The sequence below is a fragment of the Alligator mississippiensis genome, chromosome 12 (assembly GCF_030867095.1).
Source record: "Alligator mississippiensis isolate rAllMis1 chromosome 12, rAllMis1, whole genome shotgun sequence".
NCBI classification, from domain to species: Eukaryota; Metazoa; Chordata; order Crocodylia; family Alligatoridae; genus Alligator; species Alligator mississippiensis.
The window spans coordinates 5,769,944-5,792,236 of record NC_081835.1 but is presented as its reverse complement, the minus strand read 5'-3'; the positions used below and the strand labels follow the sequence as shown (position 1 = coordinate 5,792,236).

At 43.2% G+C, this 22,293-nt stretch overlaps 1 protein-coding gene across 1 annotated transcript in view; it reads right to left on the bottom strand.

Moving 5' to 3' along the window:
- TAFA1 (TAFA chemokine like family member 1) overlaps positions 1 to 22,293 on the bottom strand; it is a 304,009-nt gene that overhangs the window by 8,838 nt on the left and 272,878 nt on the right. The window lies entirely within an intron of this gene.

Genomic DNA, 22,293 nt, shown 5'->3' with positions numbered 1-22,293 from the left:
AACAGTAATGGATAGAATAATTGGATTCCACCTCAATGCCTATGGTCTGCTTATTACATCTACATATAATTCCTCATACCCAACCTCCATGTATCATTATCAGTATTTTCCAATAGTGACTAAATGAGTCCTATTGAAAAGAGATGGAACCAGAGGGATGTACCTGTCTCAGGGCTGAAGTTGAAGGATGGTTGATATGGTTTGTTCTGGAATTGCAACCAGTTACTAAAGACAGATCTATGAGACTTCCTTTCCCATCACATGGCCCAAATCACCCCCTGTGCCAAATGCAGGCACCTCTTCAGAAATACTTCATGTCTTATCCCTTCCTGTACCGTCTTCAGATGCTGTATAAACGCTACTCATTCATTCCCCGATCAAACCGCAGCGGGACTAGAAGACCCTGTTATGACTCAAAACATCAAGCAAAGAGCCACGGACAGTGAGCAGTGTTATGGGGCCAGAATTAAAAGTATTTCCTAACATTCATGTATTTGTTTTATTGACTTTAACCTTAACTTTCAATTTCCAAATGTTTATCATCTTGAATAACGACAGTGCTCTAATGTTGTCTGGCGTTAATTGATGTGGGTGTATTTACAACCTTGAGTGTATCTTAATGAAGGTTTTTGCCTGGGAGTTGGTATCTGTGTATAACCTTAACTGTATCTTAATGACATTTTTTGTCTGGGGATTTTGATAAGGTTTAGCTGACCTTGCAAATTAAAAGTAGTTGGTGCATGAGTTGTTCTATCCTCCGTTTTTTTTTCCCCTGGCAAGAATTAATTTCTTGGTTGCGCTCATAATGCTTAAGCATCAAAACTCTTCATAGGAAGTACAGACATTTAACTCATTGCTGCCTCCCAGCATGACAGTATCAAATGTTTATGTCCGTGTCCATGCATAGCATATGTTTAAAATCTGAGGTTTATTTAACTCAGAAGGTTTTAGGAGATGCTCATAAGCTATGGCCATATCATATCATTTTGGATGAAAAATACGGAGTCTGGTTTATGCTTACACATGTGTTTTATAACCAAATGTCCAAACTAATTGGTTTTATGTCATACCACAGAGATGCAGCTATGTATCTGTTACCACTGAGAAAAATAAACAGACCAAAACCTAACCCCCAAACTCAAGCTATTTAAAACATTATTAGACATAAGAAATATTTGAATAACTGTCCTTTCCCTCTCATTGAACTGTAACGGGCCTGCTTCATTGATGCACCACTGAAGATCAGACAACATTTTGCCTCCTATACTAGACCAGCTGCATTTTCCTCCTTGACAGAGGGCTCCAAGGCCAGAGATGATGGGCTTGTGGGGAAAAAGATAATCCAGTGCATCTCTGACCCAGAAAAAAACCCAGTAAAATGAGAAAGGTTTGATTAGCATATTAATGAAAATGCCAGACTTGACTGCCACCCAGCCCGGGCAATGTCTGCCAGGAGTGGAAGAGGATGGTGTTAGGAAATTAGGGTTATGATCAGAGCCGGAAAACATGAATTTGAGGCTTCAGGGATATGTTAGTGGAAGGTAGGCAGATGCTGAGTGAGTTAGAGAAGGCTCTGGCTGGGCTGGAGGTGGCTGGGACACGCGTGAACACAACAGTTTTCAATACATTTTGATTTGCATGAATTCCCCTCCCTTTTGGAGGTCAGGATGGTCTGACCCAGATCTTCAGAAGTTTGCTCATCACGGCCACCTCTACAGAGCTATGCCAGCCTCATGGCTCTATCATCCCTCTGTATGCCCCCTCCAAACTCACCCAGTCTTCCAGCCCTACTGCTCCACTTCTCGATCACTTGGAAAAGGGAGAGTCTGATTTTACCTCCAAGGGGGAAATTGCCTTTTTCCAGCGCCATTGCAATGCAGCATTTTGTCATTGGTTTTCCAAGGAGGCACATGAAAAATGAACTACTGCCAGCAGGGTCAGCCTTCAGTAACTCTGCATTCTTCTGACAGCCTCCTACCTAATTCCCTGCCCTTGTTAATGATTCCTCGCCTTTCTGACCAAACTTCCTTTGCAGCCGGCTAACAAAGTGTGTGTGTGTGTGTGTGTGTGTGTGTGTGTGTGTCTGCATATGTACATTCTGCACCCGTGTGCACACGACATTTAAGGGAGCATATTAATACATCCAAGTGGAAGAGGCTGGCTAGGCTGTAAAATATTATCCTTCTAATCATAATAATGAATTTAAATAATCCAAGACAAAACAATGCCACTTCTCCAAAAGATAAACTGATTTCTGTACAGAGCTGCTAATAAAAAAATCTGCAAAACAACAATGCTGGTTTATACTGTCCATTGCAATCCTGTGAATAATCTCCATATGAATTAACCGAGACTTCCTGTATTATTATTCCTAAAACTCCTCCTGGTCTAGAATGTAATTCCTAATGGTAGCTGAAGGATCCCAGGTCCTTTTCCATTCCAGAGCATGTGAAGCCACACGTTTGGCCACACTAATCTGGTCCTCTATCACCCGGATCAGACAGCAGAGCCAAGTCCTGAATGTGGAATTGCCTGTCCAAGGAATAATTATTGCACGAAGGACGGGGCTTTCAGTTGCCATGTTTTCTTGCAACGCAGGAAACAGGCGTCTGGTCCTTGTATGCCTCCAGGTCTGAAGAAAGGCACTGATGAGTTAGAACAAATTACTTAAGTTATCCATGGTATCATTCATCTTTCCACTTGCAGATTATTGCAAATATTTATCAGCCAGTACATCAGCTGTCTTTACATACCAAATTGAAAGCTTCCTTATACATGTGTTTATGAGGTAGCCTAATGATGCTATTAGCAAATCATTCGCAGATAGCTTACGAATGTTACTAACGGTGAGAAAAAAATGATCAAAATTCTCTCCGCCAGGCCAGAAAACATGCACGGAGTGAATGCCCACACCAGTAGTAACTGGAGCAATAACTACAGAAATATTTATCCCTAGATGCATTAAAAAAAAAAGAAAACGAGGAAAGGGACCCACACTAGTTGCTATACACGAGAAAAAAAAATCTCAGTGATACCATTTCAAACAGAGAGAGAGAGTAATTGGTACTTCGTATGGGAGAGGAGGGCAAGAGACCCAGAAAAGAAGATGCGCTTGCTTGATACTGGGTTTTATATCCCTAGCTGTTAAGGGGCAATGCTCTTTGCAGGTCTGAAACACTGTGAAAAAAATGCTTTCAAGAGGCATCAAAAAGTGGACATCCCTCACCAGAGGTATAACTAGCACTCCTCGCGTCCTGGGCAGAGGTGATGCTGAGTGGCAGTGGGTGGGTATAGAGGGCTATGGGCTTTTGCTGGTGCCCCCTTTACATTTGTGCCGGGGGCTGGTGCCCAGCTCACCCTGCCCCACTTCCACCACTGGCACCTACTCAGGTTTAGACAGGTTCTCCAAAGCTTCACTGGATATTTTCCCAATAATAACAAAAACCCCCCCAAAACCCAGGGTGGGTGGTGATTTTAGGAAAGTTCTTCTATATCTAGTCTCATCTGGAAGTGTCCCATCATGCCCCCTGAAGTGTGGTGGACAGGTTCCTAATTGAAAAGGACAGTGGAGAGATAATAATAAAGTATTGTTACTACTTCCAGTACTACCATGTGGGTCAAACTGCTTCCAAGCCCACCCCCCAAAAGTCTTGTAATAAAACACAGGAGTTAAGAGACTGCTATAAAGACGTACGGAAGAGCTCTTCCAATACTCTGCTACACACAGCTTCCAAGAGTGTTGTTATACAGCTAAATATTTATATGTTGCATCTCTGAATTTTTTACTCAATGGCACATTGTTGCAGGGAGTTCTGGTGCCAAATTGCGATGCTTTAGGTCCCGCTGGAAGTCTGCTAGTCTTGATGGCAGCTTGTCTTCTGGGTGCTTGCCGGTCTTTACTCTTCTGCTTGATTTCCAAGTTGCTCTCTCGCAGCTCACTTCAAAGAGGCAGCTTTTGCTTTGTGATGAACCAGGGGGTTTACTAGTTAACTCTGACTGCGACTGGCTATACTCGTCGGAGCAAGTTATCCAAGCAAGAGAATGCAGGTTGACACTGTTTAGCCTGCCCCACTCAGACATCTGTTCAAGTGCTTGTGTGTGTGTGTGTATGTGAGAGAGGGAGAACTATTAAAATTAAGACGCTTGTCCTCTATACTTCAGGCTTCAGGAGTTTTGGGGAGCCCCTGCATTTCCTACTAACTATGTACTAACTACATGTTTCCATGTACTAACTACTGAGGTCAGGATTAGAGTCACACAATTAGGTTTTAACCTTACTTAGTCTTAGTCACCAGGCACAGAACAATGTCATGGATTTTGGATGTTCACATCATGCTGAATTAGAAGCTCAACATGCTCTTGCATGTTTTTCACTGTGTTCTTTGCCAACATCTGGGGAATACATCAAACACAGCTGTTTTTCATGCAAGACTAATTTTTCAGAGCCTTTAGCCGTTGGGGGTATGGAGTGAAACCAGTTATGATACAACAAGGAGCCTTGGCTTTTGCTGCCTTATCTTTTTTTTTCTTTTGTTAAGATGGAAATAGTTCATTTCTGATTTTTTTTTTCCAAAGGAAAACAAATCTTTTATGGGAAGTTAAAAAACATGTCACCACATAATGAACACTGTTGGTTGGAGAATGGATATTTTTTTGTGGAAAACCTTAAACTGTAAGCTGTTTGGGGCAGGGAACATCTCTTTTTGTTTCGTATTTGCATAGCACCTCCGCTATTGGGTCTTGGTGCGTGAATGGCTGTTGTTTCTAATGACTATTACTATAAAAATAACAAGTAAAGAATATTATTTCCACTTCAAATTTCATGATCAAATACATTCCCTCAAGGCAGAAAAAACAGAGCGAACACCACAAAATTATCTAGTTTGAGGTCAAAAGCATACAAAAATATCAGGGGTTACATCTCTTTCAGTTGAAACCCTAAATGTAATCAGGTATGACTTGTATTCAGCCCATGTTTGAAAAAGAGATACAGGGTGTGTCTACATGTGCATTTATGCTGGTTTAAATTTACTGTGCAGTAAGCAGGAATAGGCTGGTGTCTACACATGTAGGCATTAAAGCGCATTAATGCTGTGTGGACTGACTTGGGACTAAAGAGTAACTAGGAACGGACTTGGGACTAAGGACGTGTTACCGCGCAGTAACTAATTGGGCATAAATTTGATACCTGCATGAAGCAGGTATCAAATTTACGCTCAAGTCAGCATAAGTTGCCATATTTACTGTGCGCTACGCGCGTGCACATGTAGACTATATCTATAATTTCGGTAATTTCGGTTACTGCGCAGTAAATGCGCACGTGTAGACACACCCACAGAGTCTGTTTGTCAAAGCTGGCAACAAAGCGTTACCCAGTTTTGCAAGTTGCTATGAAATGTCTTGCTGCTCTTGGCTTTGTGTTTAGCTACCAAGTCACAGCAGTGAGTAGCAAGGGGTGTACAGGAGGAGGTCTGGAAGACAGATCCAAAAGTACTTAGATTTATTCTTGCTATTTGATGGGAAGTATAAAAACCTGCAAGCAATTGCAGGCATAATTTCCCTTAACTTTCTTGTGCCACAGTTTAGGAAATTGCTTTTAAAAATGCCTCAGTCACCGAACACAATGAGACTTAATTAGAGTTTGCAAAAAGCGCGTGAAAACATGAGCCTTACAGAAGGGCAAAGCGTTATTGTATGTTTTGTCTTCTTTTTACATCTGTTTTGAGAGGACACGTTACATAACAGGCATCCAAAATTGATTCTCAATTTGCTACTGTAAAGCTACAAGCAGCAATCTACCACTTTATACCTTCGATAGAGTAAAGGCATTTTGTTTTTATACAGGGAAAAAGAAAATATTAAAATATGCCTCCTCCTGATCATAGGTATCAAGTTACTCCAGAAAATAACGGGCAGAGAGTTAGCTTGCAAAACCAGTATGGCAATCTCTGCAGTAATGGGAAAGTTGCAGCGTAAGTGTAAGGCATTCCATTTTAATCTAGCTCCCACTAGAGAAGATTGATATAAATAAAATTTAAATAGAGAACACATTTCAGATGCCAGCAGTGAAAAAGACTTTGTCAGCCTAATGAAAAGATATCAATTTTCTCTACTTTATTCAATAAATTGTGAGTCATTTTCTAAATGGATTAGATTAAAGGAAAGTTCAAACTCCCAGTGAGAGACTCTTGCCACTTGAGCCAACGGAAATAGCACAGGGGTAGCTAAAACCTTTTAGATGGTTTCACTTCTATAAAAATTGATACAAACTGGAATAGGAGTATCTGTAACCCTGTGCTCACCTATCCCTTAAAAACCAAAATCTCAGAGAATTGAATGAGACAAATAGTTTCTTTTATTGTATTACAATGTCATGGGGTGCAAAGCAAATAGCAGGACTGGGGATGCGACAATCCTAGGAGGAGGAGAAGGCTGGAATGAAAGAATGCAGCATCTCAAGCATTATGTATTTCAAAACTAGATACTGAGATACAATTTATTCTGGGAGATGTACAGGCTGATAAGTTAAAGAATAAAAATACAAAACAAAAGATTTCAGGTTGAATAACACTGCCTAGTAGAAATAGAGGATGTTTTCTGCTGGGAGTTCAGCAAGCTATCTGCTTTAATTCAATCTAACTCAATTTTAGAGACATCAATCTAATGCTCATGCAGCGTAATACTTTGTAGCCTTTGATAACAGATTGCTGGTGATACTGGAAAGACCGATATTTCCCCATGTTTAAAATAAAAGCCTACTGCAATCATTGATGACAACTTAGCAAGCGATGGCTCAGATCTCTGTAATTGCCTCAGATTCATGTTTACTTTATTAATTTTTAAAAATTGTCCAGTCGTTAAAGGAAGGCCAAAAATATTAGTGTATTTCTTTTAGAACTTTCAAATCTTTCCAATATCTCTGGGAGCTTGAATCTTGACTTCCATGAGAGCAGAAACTTTAAGCAACAGAGCAAAATATACTGCTTTTTTGGCTAGGACTCTGGCTGTTTTGTGCTATATTCAGCATCAAGAGTAGTGATATTTTATAAACACGAGTCCAGGGTCTGAAGAATATGGTATGCCACATTGAAATAAATTCTTAGGCAGGTTAGATTGGATGGAAGAACAACTATGGTGAACTGTAAATGTGAAGATCCGTAAGTAAGGTGTAAATTCAGTAGCATGAAAGGAATCCTTAGTGGAAAAGCACTTAAGCAGCCCAGTTTTGAAGAGTTATCAAGCTGCAAAAGTGCTATCTACAGACTTTACGTTTTTCTAGGTTTAACCTGAACTACCGCTGTCACTATAGACACGTGGACATCTGTAGTCTGAATTAAAATTGGCTCTGATCCAGAATAACTAATCCTCATCAAACGAGGATTAAAGATAATGCAGACTCGGGCAGTCTGAACTAGGCAACTGTATTAATGAACATGTATATACAGCAATATATACAGTATCTAGGGCTTGTTGTTGCTTGTTCCCACTACAAGATATAGCAAGCGAGTGCACTTGCATGGCCCTAAGGTGCAGAAATGCAGGAAAACCTCCCTGACGGTCAATGATTGTCTATTAACCCTTAACTGGAACTGAAATTTGATTCAAACTGTGTGATGTGAATCAGTGAACATGGTTTAGAAAATGGTGAGCAAGCCTACAAATGCCCTAGTGTAGAGCACTTCCCGTGCTTTCTGCCAGAGTAACGGCAACAGCCACAGTGCTGTCTACAGTTGTGAGCAGTGGACTGGGAGCCAGGAATGCCTGAGGCCTTCCTAACCCAGCTCGGCCTTTGACTTTCTGCATTACTGTGGCTGAGCCACTGAACCGCGGCATCTCCAAATTGTGCATGTGAAACAATACAATTTGCCTGAATCGCATCATGTTTTCACAGTTGTTTTCCCCAAATTGTTTCTTCTACCCCCACCCCCACCCATCTTTAGCCATCTGTTCCATGTCTCCTTAGACTCTCTGGGGCATCCATTTGTTCTGTGTTGATGCAGCACCTAGCACAGGATCCTAAGTGTCCTGGCAATGCCAGTAATGAAAAATAAATCTTCATTGTCCAGGAAACACAGTGCATTACTTCAGTGCATGCTTAACTCCAGCAAAGCAGTTGAACACACAATGACATTGGAAGCACATGCTTAAGAGTGAATAAAGATGAGCCCATGGACTGGTGACCGAGTGTAAAACTGCTTGGGTTTGTGAAGAATTTCTGGATCTCATCAAGTTCACTCTAGGCAGGGCTGGAAAGGGAAAGGGACGGTTATATTAATGTCCTCATCCCCCCTGATACTGCATATTGTCAGGAATGAACATTGGTTAGACATATAGCTGTAGGGCATCCTGGAAATGCATTTGCTTCACTTGGCCGGTGTCATCTCCATGGTGAAGGATGTGGTCTGCTGTGGAGCAAGGCAAATTTGCACCGGCTATTGAGAGAAAAATAAAAATCCTGAGAACCTGCGGGGAGGGAGAGGGGAAATCTTTTCTTTTAAAAGCCACTGCATGAGCTTTAGGACCCTGAAGGAATCCGAACACTGCAGAAGGTTGCACCTTCTCAGCTGTCTTAACCTGAGCTCCCAGGTTGGCTTGTAGACCTTTAGAGATGGATACTTTTCTGGAACACCAGCATAGAAAAAACCCATGATCTAATCTGAACCGAGTTTTCAAGTTGGATCAAAACCAAGCTCCCATCTCAAAAATAATTTCCTTCTTAGAAATTGCAACTTCGAAGGACACGCTTCCAGGTTGGTCAAGAGGGCTTAGCCTGAACCCCTGCGGCAGGCTGCAGGTTGTGGTATCCTTACAAGCCCGACAGCTTTTAAAAGCCTTTTGTGTATCCAGACTTACGTGTAAGAACACTTGTGTAGACGGAGCACATTGCACAAATGGAAAAAATTAAATATAAATCCGGAAAGCAATAGGGGGAAAAACGTTACTGAGAGCTACAGGAGCAGGTGGCATTGCCTTTTGCTGTGGCTTGTGCTCCTTAATTACTTTGGTGTTTTTGTAATTCCCCCCACCCCTTGATGCAGAGTGGGGTGCTGCGTTTCCTTAATGGCCTATCATTGTTTAGAGGTCAAAGTTTTCCTAGGAAATAACTTTTATCAAAGGGGATGTTCAGGGTGCTTTTTTTCTTGAAGGGAAATACTGCCCACCACTTGACTCTTCTACGTTTATAAAAGACGGCTCTTCTCCCGAGACTACTTATGCTACTACTGAAAAGGGCAGCCACCTCTGGGGAGGAATGAGGACAATATATCAGGGAACAGCACTGCTGCATGGCGTTTGGGATCGAGAGAAGTGAATTCAGTGTTTTTCAGTGTCTGCAGGGAAATTTAATGATCTAAATGGGTTGCGTCCAGTTGAGTAGCCTCGGCCCTTGTTTTACAGATTGTATCAAAAACATAAACCAGCTGGTGATAATGGTAGTGTTACACCGAAGGTGAATTGAGTCCAGTGCTCCCCGCAGCATGACTTCACAGTCATCAGCACTGTCTTGCCTATCTCAACACCGCTGAAAGTATAGGTACAGCACCGACTCAAAGAGTCCTGGGCGTCACAAAGGGATGCAATCGAGGAGTCCCACCCATTCTGAAATGAAAGCAGATCTTCATTTCCATTAGTGCATGGTATTTGGGTGCTACTTGTGTCATCAAGGTGCCCCAACTGGCAGAACCCTTAACATTGCATCTTGTTCACAGTGGGCACGTCTACACAACATACTTACTTCGCGTTACTTTAATAACACTGTGCACTAGTGTGTCACAGCAAAAACTGTGCGAATAGCCTACTGCACAGTGTTATTAGGCTAATGCGTGGTAAGCATCACTAAATAACCGTGTGCCTAGAGGTACTGTACACTTAGTGCTTTATTAAGGAAGTACAAAACTAATGTGCAATACCTAAGGCATATTAATGAACGTGTAGATGCACCCAGTATGTTGAAGGAACTACTGCAGTTATTCTGTCTAGTCCCAAAGGCAAAATCCCGCAGATTTTTAAGGACAGCCTCTTGTTGCACCACTCAGTGTTGAGCTGCTATATTTCTGAAGCGCTGCGTGACTCAGCAGCTTGGTTTCTAATGTTTCATGCAAACTTTTACTTTGGCTTTGGTTCATGTGAGGTAAAATTCTGGACCCAGTAGGGATAATGAGCATGCCACAAGAAGAGCTTTGCCATAGATTTAATGGGAGAAATCCTAGCTCTACTTCAGACAACAGAAGACCTTCAATGGGGCCAGAATTTCATCCTATGAGATTTATTGAGTGTTTTTAGTTTTAATGAAGAGTGAAGCTAACATACAGTGCCAGGCTCCAGAATGAAAGCACTGCAACCTCTTATGCTTTTCACCCCCTCCAAATAATGTATCAGTCCCTGGCCGCTCAAAAAATGTGTGTTTCCATATCTTAAATCTTGTTCTAGTACAGTTCTCACTGGCTAATATCACACAACACAACCCTGGCTTTTGTGTCTATATTTTCCATCTTCCACTCATCTCAAACATGATTGACGCTTGCCTGCCTTTGATAGATGTCTCATATTTAATATTTTAGTGAAAACTTCTCAACACAGAGATCTGGAAATATTCACAGAACAAAATTCACAGCAAGTCTATAGGTCTCGAGACATTTTTTTTTTAGATATCTGGGGCGCGAAGAAAGGATAAATGTTAAATAATAAAAGAATGTGGGCAAAATCAATGAATTTGATTGATCAGTGTGATTGATTTGGAGTCAATGGCATTTTGCTATTCACTTCAACAGGCCCAGAATGGCACCCTGGGTTTTTTGGAAATCATAGAAGTTATATGCAAAACAACACACATCCTACATACTGCTAAGATAAGCTAGCGTGTACAAATCAATGCCAGTACACACTGCTTTTATGGCTAGGGACAGAAATGACACACAAACCAGTTCAAATATGTAAAACAACGAGGCTGTGTCCAGCTGTACACGGACATTTGGGTCCCCAGGGTGGCACAAGGTGCGGTGCTGCTAGTTGTCCCCAGGGAACACCTGTGCCACGTGCGTTCTGGTGCATGGCAAGTTACCCTGGGTGGGGTAGGGAAGACTGGGGCCGGCACTGGGATGGGCCCAGCAGCCTTACCTGGGGTCCTGGGGGCCTCCTGGGGCTGCAACAGTGGGGATCCTGTCACATGGAGCCCGGCCAGCTGCAGAGTGTGGCTCTGGCTGGCCAGGGTCTGGCTTTGGGTGGTGCATGCTGTTGCCATGCATGCCGCTCTGCTCCTTTTTTCTGCAGGTTTTTTTGACCCCTGGATATCCAGGGGTCAAAAGCAACTCATCTGCACTGCTCCCTTGTAGCATGGAGAACAACTGAAGGTGCAGTATGAGGCGCTGCAGCCATGCTCGTCTGAACACGACCCAGATGTTCAGTGCACATAGACCGTTTTCAAAATGGCCCAAACCAGTTTAAGATAAACGTGGATGGATGTAGTATCAGACTGAACTGATTTAGATTAAACTGGGTTATTGAACTTCTGTCCCAGGCCCCCTCCAGATTCAAGTGAACTCTCAGTCCCTCAGCATCCCAGCATGCTTTGCACCTCCCCACACCACTCCCCTCTTGCAGGGTGGTCTGGCTAGTCTTAGCCCAAGCTCTCTGCTCTAACCAAGCAGGGAGGTGTGCTCTAGCACCCCCCAGCTTGTGGCCTGAATCACTGCAGACATGTGGCTGCATTTCTGGAATCAAAAATGAATGTCTGTTCACTTGGTTATCGGTTCAATCTACTCATCTTAGACTAACCTGCAAAGATTGAATCGATTCAGCCTTGGGATTTTTGACTCCCTGTACTTAGCCTATTTCCGTGGTTGCACAGATGTTCAACACTGCACTTAAGTAAACAGTGTGTGTCACCTAAAACTAACCCACTAATGATCTTCCAAGCGTAAGTGAGACTACTGGAAATGCGACAGTGATCACACAGAGTGATATAAAATGATCTGTGATGTTAATGATTAAATCTGTGATCCTAAAAAACAGAGCTCAAGGAAAATAAGATCTCATAATGGACTGAGCAGACCTGATACTGCTGGTTCTGGGTTTAGTTTTGAACTGAATCCAGTCTTTTTTGAGAAATGATGCTGGAAGAGGCTGATAAAATATTTGTGCAGTTTAGCCGTGTTGTTTAGACCCTATGTGAACTGCTTCTAGATGGCCTAGCGAATGCTTAATCTTATTGTTATATTTTTAATGAAATGGCAGTGAACTGCAGCATAATTATACATTTTGGAAAGACAATAGGAAACTGCTCATAAATATTCACAGGCACATTTCAGGCCAGGGTTGAGAACTGGAGTGCCATCAAAGAAGAAAAATGCCTCCATGCAATGTTAATTTTTCATTAACAATAATTCATTAATAAAGTGAACGGACAGGGGAAAACAGGGAGAGACAAGAGATGAACTGTAACATGAAGAGGATCTGGGTACAGGAAGGTTTGTGGGTGGCCTAATGACATTATTCCAGTGGTGTTTTCTTGTAACAGGGGGAATAAATCATCAATCTCTGATGAATTGGTCTAATTCTGCTGCTGTTATGGAAACATTTGCTTACACAAACCGTTACATTCCAGGAAGTGACCAGGCTAAACCAAAGGGGTAATTACATGCCATCTCCCTTATGGTGGTGGAAGTCAGTCAAGAGAACACCCAAGAGGCGCAATTACCGCTTTCTGCTCTGCAAACACGTGTGTTACAAACCAACAAACCCCAGTGATGGCCTGATCCAACTTCTAATGAAGAAGCTGGAAGGTGCTCATTAACTTCCATGGGTACGGGACCAGCCCCCTAATAAGTGTACGGTGAAATCTGTTGCCTGCTCAGACGTTCCTCCAGGAAGCTGGGTTGAGTGAGGACTCGGTCGCACACTGCAGGGCTGGTCCCCAGCGTAAAAAGTCTGAATGTGACATTTTGACTGAATTAGTTGCCTGAAACATGGCTGTAGAGCAAAGCACTCCATAAAAGGAAAGTGAATTAATTATATATATCCGCGATGCATTTATAAGGCATCACAGAGCATGCAAAATGTATCAGTTAGTTATCAGTTATGAACATCAGCCCTCCCGTGCTTTTTTGCATACACATTGTCTGTAATTTGCTCAGTGTCGATGCTACTCGGTGGAAGGGAGTTCTCTAAATAAATAAACAACAATATCTCCCTTATTTCCACAGTGCAGTAAAATAATTAAGCATTATCAGTCAAGCTCAGTGGGAAATAATCTTCCATAATATGTACATGACATTTTTTTAGCCTAGTACATGCTTTTTTGCCTGCAGGGAAACGTTTGATTTTTAGCTGGAGTCATTATATTGTTATAACTGTTTTTATGGCGCTATCAATACACAAGGTGTTTTATAATTAGAGGGCCTAACGCTGAGAGAAATTCTGATCTGGATTCAGGTTTAGACTGTTCCAAGGAGGCTTAGATCTGCGGTATGGGGCTAGGGCCCACCTCCATCCATACTCGGTAGGGGTTGTCGAACAAGGTGCAGAATTGCTGCTAATAGAAATGTTCACTCGAGGGAAAAAACAGAGATGCGTGCGAAGAGTGCAACATGCTCCACCAAACACATGGATTTCAAGGATTTTATAAAGGAGGAGTGAGGAGGGCCTTGAAGTATTTTAATTAGGCTGTTCTAACCATATAGTGGGAAGAAATGTCATAAGCTGTCAGAGTAAAGCCTCAAACCTGGATCCTCAGCCTGGCACCCTACAGATGATCACCTAGGTTGGTCAAGCCTGGCCAAAAGTCTCCAGCAAGACCAAGCCCTCCACACACTCCCTGTCACTGAAGTGGCCGGCTAGGGTCAGCTGACTCTTCACTTCCCCCATATAAACCCCTGAGATGGAACAGGAATTGTCTGGGCAATGGGGCAACGTGGCCCAAGACGGCTTTGCTGCCTCCTTGGCTTTGGTCTAAGACCGATGTTCAGGGATGAGCTGAAGCCAAGAGATCAAACAGAAAGCAATGTTCTGCCTTCCTGACCCACTTCGACCTCTGATACCTGTCCTGGTCAGTGCCTCGAGTGGCCCCAGACCTGGCCACCCACATCTCAGCCTGGCATAAATAGAATAAAAAAATATTGGCTCAAAACGCTTCTCAGTGGCGCGCGCATCCACTGGTTGTGAAGACCTATCAATAGTAAGAATAACAGGACGGAGGGCTAAATTTCTCCTCTAGGAGACTTAGCAGAGATTCTGGCCTGCATTTGAGTCTCTCAGGTTTGACGTTGTGTATGAAATCACTCACCTAAGTCCTTATCTTTGGGTACATGCCTATGCTGCCAAATGAAGGTGTGACTATGGGGTGGAAAAGAGACCCATATACCCTGCTGGGCTTGCCCAGGCTGTGGGAAAGCCCATGTCAAAGCCACTGCATGCTAGATGACAGTGATGCTGGTCCCCTCCCCACCTTGTCATTTTGCTGTGCCTATTTGCCCAAGGGCAAGCTCATGTTGCATCAGACAGTGCTTGGGAACAGTGCCATGAAAACACAGCTGCCCCCCCACTGTCTCAGGCTGGCCCAGAGCCATTCTGTCTCCCTTGGGCACAACCAGCATGGCGCTAAGACTGGCCACATGATATTTCTTCAGAGTAGGACACTTGCTGAGTAGATGTGAGGAGGTAGGACATGCTTTCCTGGTAAGCCTCTCAATCACTCTCTGACACAAGGTGGACATGCCCTGGGAATTAGATTAGTCTGATGTAAGAGGCAGCACATAGCCTCACTGCTCCAGGAGCAAAGCAGGGAATAGACAGTGATTCTGGGCATCTACACAAGATGCTTTAAGGTGCACTAGCTTAAATTTAAGGCCCATTAGGGTGTGTGCATCCTTAATGAGCTTTAAAAATGGCAATTTTGGTTTAAACACACCCAAATTTAATACCTGCAAATGCAGGTATCAAATTTAGGCACTGATAGTTAAAGCGCATTAACGTATGTATAGATGCATTAAAGTGCATTAAGGTGGTGTGTGTGGACTGGCTTGGGACTAAAGTTATTCCCAAATCATTCCACACACAGCGCTAATACGCTTTAACACCTGCATGTGTAGACGCCTGCCTAAACATGCTCAATACACATTAAGCTAATGCACGTTAAATTTAGGCATGTGTAAATGCATGTGTAGACATGCTCTGGGAGTCAGAACATTTCCCTGCCCACCCCTTGCTCTGGGGGGAGCTAATTTACTACATTCCTTTTCATGCAGTATCTTATCCTCCGATTGTGGCTGGTTACCTGTCTTGGCTAATGAGCAGGTCTAGTCCACCCCCTTCTCTCGACCTTATGCTCACAGACGGCAGTATGAGGAAGAGTAGCCTGTACTACGGGAACCACACCTGGAGTCACAAGCCAGGCTGGGCTCATCGGGGGAGCAGACCAAAGACCTTATTCAGCTATAATGCATGCATAGAGGTGCATGGGTCCAGCTGAAAGAAAGCACCAAAGCTAGGAAGGGTTTTAATTGTCCTGGGACTCTAGCTTCACGCTCAGTCCATAGACCTTCTAAAGTAAGCAGTCTGATGTAGGCAGGCAGGATACCATCCGGGTATGCTAGAGTACCCTATCTCTCCCCTTTACATAGGGGCACGTTTCTTTTATATTAGTTTTGTTTTAGTATTGTCTATGTGCAGCATTAGCAATGGGGACAGTGACCAGTGTCAAAACTGCTCTATTGGAAGTCCTCCCTCTCACCAACCTGCACTATGTTTTACTTCACTTACGCCACTGGGAAGAATACCTTTCAGTTTTGAGACAAAATCTCTCCTGCCAGAGACTTCTCCAGGGGTGAGATGGGTAGGTGCAGTTGGGTGGGTAGGTATAGGCCTATAAGGGCAGCAATATGAAATCCCACTGTACTCCAGGAGAGGTTAGATCCACCATTTCTAGCTTCTCATAGCATCAGGGGATTTCTCTGACTGCATCTGCTCACCTAGTGAGTCTGGGCGGATCGACCAATATGGCTGCCAGCCACCGAGGTCAGCTCTGTGTCGAGAACACCCAGCAAATACATATTTTTGCCCTTTCTAATAGCAATAACCCTGCCTAACTGGTTTGGTTATTATACTTCTCAGGTACCTGAAGTCATCTGCAGTTGACCTAATGCCTCATAACACATTCTTGAAACATCCTCTTCCTCCAGCAATACCCTACCTGGTGTGTCCTGATGCCTAATAAAAATGCACAAAAAATATCACTGGGCAGATGTTTATGAAGAAGAATGGCAGGCCTTCATTATTTCACTGTTGGCCTGTTGCTTTCTGATTATCTGAAAGCACAGAGATTTGGGAGCAAAGTCCGACCTGCTGCAACTCCCTGAATGACGACGGTGCTACAGTCAGATACAACTGGCCCCTTGAGCTGATCAGAAGTCATTTTAGCCATAGAAACACATTATTAATGGGATGGTTAGAGCATTCTGTGCTTTTGAAAATATTTTTACGGTAAGCAGGTGATAGGCCCCTAGCAATCTCACTGGCCGACAGATTCAATTTACAGTGACAATCCTTGTGCCTTGTTCAGGCTTCGCATTACTGTGAAGCTGAACAGGCAAGTGCTAGGAAATACGGTGCTGGCTACAGGGCGTTAGCAAGGACAGTGAGATGGACTTCATAACCCTTCTTGTGGAATCAGTTCACTTAACTTGCAACAGCTTCTGCTGAGAACAGAGGCAAATTCAGTGCATTGAATGGCGAAAGCCCAGAACAAACAGGTCTCTTGTTCCTCTTGCCCACCAAGTGACAATCTTGCCTCCATAGACTACCACCTTCATAATTCAAAGCCAAGGCACTGGACACTGGCACTGACAGAAACCTGGATTTTTTTTAGACGAGTGAGCACCACTTGCCAGCTAGCTCAGTGCAAAATCCTGACTGGTCACAAAATACTTGCGGTTTTTGCTGCGACATAGGTATGTGAAATCAGCACTATTATATGCTCTGCAAGTGGTTGACCTTGCCTAATGTACCTCATGTATAATCATTGTGTCTTGTCTTCATTATGTCTTTTTTTTTTAAAGTCAGCAAACAGGAATTCATTCATTATCTCTCAGTAAAAACATACCTTTGTGTCCACAGACACAGCACAAGATTACAGATTGAAGATCATAGGTAAAGAAATAATGGTCAGACCCATCGATGCTGAGTACATGGGGGCCCAAGGACCCTGGCCCTCCTCGGGAAGAGGCCTGCCCTGAATTGGGTGGGACTGTTCTGAAATGGGAATGTCAAGTCTGGGTCCTGGGTTGCATGACTCTGGGACAGCATTTGTCCCAGATTCCCAGTGTTGTGCAGGGATCCAGGTTTTTTGTTCATCACAGAAAAAAAAAAATGAAATGGCAGGTTCCCCCTTGCAGGCTGGCTGAGTCCCAGCCTGCAAGGGGCTGTGGGGAGCAGGATGCAGGGGGTGCCATATGCATGTGTGCATGTGCACACATGAACGTGGGCCAGAATATAGCCCCAGGCAGTGATGGAGAGCAGCTCCCCCTGCTGCCTGCACATACTTCTATGCAGGGGGGCAGATTGAGACCCCCATGGTGAGGGAGTGGAGCAGGGTTTGGGTCTGGAGGTGCTTCTTAGCCAGGGTGGTGCATGGGGGCCAGGGCCAGGGCAGGAAGCAGGAAAGAGCCATAGGCGGCCTGTCCAGGGGATGGGAGGGTTGCTGTTTCCCTGCTGCTGTGCACCCCCTGGAGAGGATGTGTGGAGGGACACACGCCCCCCAGATTTGGAGGTGTATGTGGGCTGTCCACTGCAGTTTTGAGGCTCCTTGCCCTGCTTCCCTCTCCCTGGGAGCCCTGCACTGGCTGCACTGCCATGGCGAGGTGCCCCCTGCTCTCCCAGAAGCAGTGGGGGCAGCACCATGGAGTTGTGGCCCCCTTGCTGCCAGGCAGGCAGGGGGAACCTCACCATAGCAGTGCAGCTGGTGTGGGGCTCCAGGAGGAGGGCAGGGAGCTCTGAGCCCACAGTGGGAAGCCCACGTCTGCCCCTGCCCCTCATAGGCTCCGCTCTTCTGCTGCCGTACCGCTGGGGGGGTGTCATTGTAGGCCTCCCCCCACCAGCAATAATAAAAGTCGGCACCTATGGTCAGACCACAATCAATCTTTATTCTGTCCAAGTCTTAAAACTGTTTCTGTTACTGGGAAAGGGTATATTTTTAAGTCTAGTGCAAGCTCCATGTTTCTATTTTTGTACTTTTATAGGTAGCACTGTAAGATCACTAGACTATAAATACATTTTCGGTTTTCGTCCATTTTCCCCTAAACAATGCAAATTGCTTTATTTGCAATAGATATAGTAATATGAGCTCCCAGTCCAAAGCACTAAAGCTAACAGGTCATTTTAAGCAGAGGAGCCGTTTCATAAACTTCCACGGAACGATTCACATTCTGAAAATTATTCACAACCGTCATTTGCTAAATCAGAATCTCTATGATGTGGTGTATGAAGGGCACAATCCAGCATGCCCACCTTTAAAACCACTATTCACTATTCAATGAATGATCAAGGGAGCCATCCATCTACTAAAAGCATCCCTGATATTTTAGTGCATGGCTGGAGCTATAAAGTTCCTTTGTTTAAAAACTGTACGTACGCATAGACCTGTCCCCACAATTGTCACAGATTTGGCTGTAGAAAAGAACTGATGACCTAACTAAGTTGTGAAGTTTGGAGCCTGCAGGAATGTGGGTTAATACTTGCCTCCAGAGTTTCTATATGTAGTATTGGAGAAAACCTCCTGTAGGAGTAGCTACACCGACTGTTAAATCTCCACCAGCTGGTAGCACACCTGGGTGTACCAAGTACCAGGAGGTTGCAAATATATATAAATGCAATTTCTGCGATTGGATGCATATAGCATGGACAGGTATCCATAAGTTAATTCTGTACCATCCTAGGAGGCTGTTCATTCACGTACTCGGAGTACAGGCACAATTATAATTATAAGCACAAGTATATGCATGAGTATACCTATCATGTTGACCAGAATTGTCTCATTGTTCCCTTGTAGTCTCCCATGTGCTTTTCTGTTTCTCCCCTATTTGCTTTTCTGTATCTACCTGCTATCTCTTGTATTATATTATAAGCTATTGGGGGCAGGGATTTTTTTTTTTTCATATTTGTTCGGCATCTGCTACAACGGGTCTTTGCTTTGGCAACACAAAAGTACAAACAACCATAATAATATTACACCTTTCTGGCATATAGACCTCCACCCTCCACTTCTCAAAATGTAACCCCAAATGGTCTTGGCTTAAAGTCTTCATGGAATGAAATGTTTTTAGAAGCTTAGGTTAAATAAGCCAACTGGCACTCTACAAGGTAATTACTGATGTATTAAAAGTGTTGTATCCATGTTCTGTGATGTAAGACAAATCCAATTTTGCATTAAAGATTAAAGAAATGTTCAGTTTTTGTAAACAAGTCCCTAGCTGCTACTATGAATTACATCATGGATAATCTTGACATGATAGATTTTGAGATATTTTGGTACAACAATGCCACTGTAATCAAAACGGGAGCTGTGAGATGGCCGACAAATTGATGAATTGAGCATGTAATATATTCTTCTGCATATCGCAGCTTAATTACTTCTTCAATATGTCTGGAATCAGAAAAAGAGGCAAAAGCTAAATTATGAAAGCTTATCGGCATGATTTAGAAACCCCGCAATTCACAAGCGGGTATTCAACTGACCTTAACTAATGACAAGCTTTCTTTGAAACGATATTTTTCCTTTAGTGTTTATAATGTTTATTTATTCCGAGCGATTATACAGCGTTGAGAAGTCTGTTAACGACCACTTGAAATTTCATGGCTGTATTGGTATTGGCACAGATCGAGTCCTTTTGCCGATGTTTGATTGAATTCGGTTTTATGTTGTTTTCATAAATGAAAATGCACTAACATTTGCACTGCATTTCTAGCTGGAAAACCCAGACTGGATTATACTTACTGAGTCATTCATTACAAATAATTTATTTGCTGAATTTAGCTTCTTTTTTTCTCATAGTGGACCTTCCCTGAACGTATAAAAGGAAACGTATGTGCTTTTATAAAAATAACTGTACGGGTTGAGTCTTTGATATTCGCTTTTTGAGCAGTATTGGTGAGCTGTGACTGGTCAGAGAACAGCCATGCAGCTATTTTGTCATGAATACCGATGGGAGTTTAAAGATTTATTTTCCACAAGCTTCCACGCTAGTTAAACTCGATCTCATGAAAGTCTGCAGAAAGTGGACATAAATGGGGGATAGGCATGGCCAAAACAAATTCATTTGTAAATTAGAGCATGTATTAATGGCCAGTTTTTTGCAGAGTATGCCCAGCTCTGCATGCTGACAGATGGGTGTGATTACAGACCTTCCAAAGCTACCCGGCTAATGAAGGTATTAACACTGAAGACAGCTACTCAGCTAGCACTACAGTTATTAGTAGGACAAGGGTGGGTTTTTTTTAAAAAAAAACCAACATATATCCTAATAAAACCTCAGCTCTGTAAAACTGCAGGAATTTAGATCCAATGAGGTTGAAAGTGCTGACACTGCACAAATACTTTCAGGGTAACTAAAAGAATATCAAATTAGAAAGGTCACTGGCATAAAGCCTTAACCAATTTTGGGCCTGAACAGCAGCCCTCAGGCTGAAAAGATTTTTCCTTTACTGGGCAGCTTTGCAGGGTCTCACCGAGAGGAAGATGGGAAAAGGAGCGAGGTGAGGGTGTGAGTGGTTGGGGACCATGTATTTCTAGGTATGTGGAAGCTAGTTTCAGCAGACTCTCCTTTTGGAGACGGGTCCGGTATCAAAGCACAGTATCCCCCTTTGCCATCACGGACGTCCAGGAGGGGAGGAAACATCTCTTGGGCTGCCCTATCAGATCATAACTCGCAATTAAATTCAGGTGTTGCTAACAGGCTGGCTGGCTGGGATACAGGGCAGTTCACAAGAGCCCAGCCAAGAGAAAGTGGCGTTGTCGATGTTTAATAAAATGACAAACACTTAGCAAAACTTCTGTATACTTCTCCAGCCTCACTGGGCCCTATCCTCGCATTGGGCACTACACCGCATGGCATAATGTAGCCATGCGTGCAGAAGTAAGATGGGCATCCAGAGGAGGTGAGAGTTTTGACAATGCCTTTACGAGTGGCTATCTTCATCAGTATTGCTCTAGAGTCCATGGCAAAACTAAAACCCTGCTGGGCTGATGCTTTGTTCCTGCTGGAGTGAGATTGCAGCTGTTTACTAGACCAGCTTTCATTTCATCCTGCTGCTGTCTCTTTTTTTGAACCTTTCCCCCAAGATAACAAATCCCTTTGCAGTAGCCAGGTTTATCTGCCAGACAATTGTGCGATTGATGTTCTGCCCAGTGCCACTTACAGTATGATTCCTCATTCAATCAATCGATCTCTATGAGTTATTTCTTGTTTCACTTGCTTCAGGCTTTTCTGCAATGCCCATTTCTTCCGTTCCATTCATTAACTGTGTCTACAGCTCTGATCTCTAAAGTCATGGCTGGAGACCAATTCTTTCTTCCAGAAGATCGTGAGCAAGGGTCTAAATTTCCAAGTATTTCTACTTGACTCTCTACTACATTTGATATGACAATGGCCAAGATCTAAATGCTGACATGTTTCCTTAAGCACCTAGGCACTGCCTTTCATTGTATGACACAAACCCAAGGTAATCCCTGCCTTGGACTTAGTGATGGCAAATAGCATAAATATCACTGGCACGGTAGAGTTTGATACTTTAGCTTTCAATACAGGTAGAATACGATAATTTATTATGAGTGCTTTTTTTTGCATGGGCTTATTCAATTATTTATAAGCTCATTTAAATAATTAATGCAGGAGTTTTAATAAACTGTTTATATTCACAAAAAGAATGTAATTTGCCGGAAAGCCTGTTCAGGTGCTAGGCAGCACCGACAGACTGCATGAATAAAAAATAACACCTTGAATCTAAAGTTTATGTGACCTTCTTCCAAGTTATCTGATATTGTTTTCTGGGGCTAAAAAAGTAGTTGTGGAGTACTGGTTAGTTATGCAGCGCACAGGCTGGACTAGAGTAAAAAAGAACAGCCCAAGAGTAGCTTGGGGATCATCGAGGCACTTGGAAACGGGTTTATCCAATCTCTGAATCCCATGAATGATGAAGCATATGGTATTCATTAACGATGTCAACATACAGTTGTCATACAGTCCACTTTTTCAGTTGCCTGAGCAATTATACCTGCTATTTCCAAGCAGTGAAGGAGGGGTAAGTGGT